Below are 2309 nucleotides of genomic sequence, written 5' to 3' on the forward strand. Positions count from 1 at the left end.
AGCTCCTACACATATGTGTACTCATACTCTCTATATATCATATATGATATATATATATATATATATCATACATACATGAGCTCATGTACTCACACACATGTATACCACATACATAAGTTTATGTATACACACATGCATGCAAGTACACATGCACACAAATGCAATTAATGCTAGCCCAGGGCATTGTGATGTCCTGATAGTTAACTGGGTTGACCCTAGGCTTCCTACTCCTGGAGGGTGTCTTGCTCTTGGTCCTATGTGCTCACTCGTGTGCACAGCTCCACAAATTCAGGTGGAATAGTGAACATTTTTAGCATCTTAAGAATTTAATATGCTCTTTTGGCAGCACATATACTAAAACTGGAACTCTACAGAGAAGGTTAGCATGACCCTTGTCAAGGATGATCCACAAATTCACAAAACATTCCATATTTCAAAAATGTTTTTAGCTGTCAAAAAAGGAATTTAAGAAATAAACTTGCACAGCTGGGCATGGTGGTACATACCTTTAATCCCAGCGCTCAGGAAGCAGAGGCAGGAGGATCTCTATGAGTGTGAGGACAGTCTGGTCTATAAATCGAGTTCCAGAGCATCCAGGGTCATTACATAGAGAAACCCTGTCTCAAAAAGCAAATAAACAAACAAATAAAACCCCTCCAAAAACAAACAAAAAAGAAATAAACAAGCTTTTATTCATTCTTTTCCTACGCTAAGATATTCAGAACAGTGCCCATAGCATGTGCTTTAGTTATTGCAACGCGCACATCCATGCAAACACTTTAAAGATATGAATGATCATTTCCACACCTCCACACTGTCTTCACATGTGTGTACGAGTCAGTGACTGGCCCCATGTGCATCTCAACAGCAACACAGCCTCCCCATGCCTGGGGAGCCAGGCCACTCCTGACCAGATCATGGCCTTCCCATGCCTGGCAAGATGGACTTTGGAGTCACTGATGACCAGCTCCTTGCTTATTCTTGCGGTAAACTGAACTTCCCGTTTCTCAAATGAGCATCTTATTACAATTTCTACAAGCAGCCTGGCCTGGTGGCTCAAGCATTCATTCCAGCTACATGGAAGTCTGATGTAGGCGAATCTCAAGTTAAGGCCAGCTTGGGCAACTTAATGAGACCCTGTCTCAACATAAAAAGCAAAAGAGGCCTGGAGAGTACCTCGGTGTTAGAAGACCTTCCCAGCACATCTAAGTCCTTGGGTTCCATCCTAAGAAATGCCACTAACCCTGCCAAATGCTGGGATGCACTGCTGTGAAGTGCCTGCTTGGGTCACTTGCCATTGTACTGTTTAATTACCTGCCTTTCCTTGCTGCTTTTCAGGAGTCTTTTTGGAGAGTGGCACATACCCCTGCACCACCACCACCCTCCCCTGCATGACCTTCTTTACTGCTTACGGGATTCTTCTCTACTTTATTGAGCTGTGAGAGCGTGGAAGGAAATGTGCACAGACCAGCCGCTGCTGAACGTGTGCATTTAGTCACAACTGCCTTCTCGTCCTGTACTGCAGCCGGACCCCAGTATTCCTGTTTCCTCAATAGCGGAATGCCAGCATGATGTGCACTCTTTCATCAAATGCTTGCAGCCTCCAGCCCACCCTCGCCCTCTGCAGGTGACTGTGGCCAGGAGCTCAGCTCTGGTCAGCAGGCTGCAATGCAACCCTGTGTTCTGTAGTCCCTGAGCTTTGCTCACGAGACCCAGCAGTTTGTCTTTTTGAGTCTTCCTTTAAAAAAATTTATATTTATTTATTTGATTATACCTGAGTACACACATATACTTTCATTACAGATGTACTTACACATACATACCACTGCATATACACATGCACTTGCAAACACGCATATTCTACACACAGTTGCACTCACACACATAAGTACTTGCAAACATACATGTACCTGTACACACCAATTCACATACACAGATGCAGACACACACACACACACACACACACACATCCACATACATATAGGTACTGGAATACACATACAACACAAATACATGTTCCCCCTTAGATCTAGATACACACATGTGCACACATATGCCTATAAACATATGTACTCCAAGTGAGTGCAAACACATACATACCTGAATATGCAAACAAATCTGCAGAAATGCAGCACACACATGAACACACATATACACACACTCAAACATACACCCAGGGTGGATGGTCCCTGAAGAAATGACATCTAAGATCTTCTGGCCTTCACATATGCATGTACACATGTGCATACACATCTTTCAGACACACCAAAATAAAAAAAGACAAAGAAAGGAAGGAAAGAAGGAAGGAA

General features: G+C 43.3%; 1 non-coding gene across 1 annotated transcript; it reads left to right on the forward strand.

Annotated features, from left to right (window-relative positions):
- Positions 1-331: 331 nt before the first annotated feature.
- On the forward strand, positions 332-436 carry LOC119806028. The gene has a single exon (XR_005284081.1). It is a non-coding gene; the product is annotated as a U6 spliceosomal RNA (small nuclear RNA).
- Positions 437-2309: the final 1873 nt, after the last annotated feature.

This window comes from Arvicola amphibius, chromosome 1 (genome assembly GCF_903992535.2).
Source record: "Arvicola amphibius chromosome 1, mArvAmp1.2, whole genome shotgun sequence".
In the NCBI taxonomy this organism is placed as follows: Eukaryota; Metazoa; Chordata; class Mammalia; order Rodentia; family Cricetidae; genus Arvicola; species Arvicola amphibius.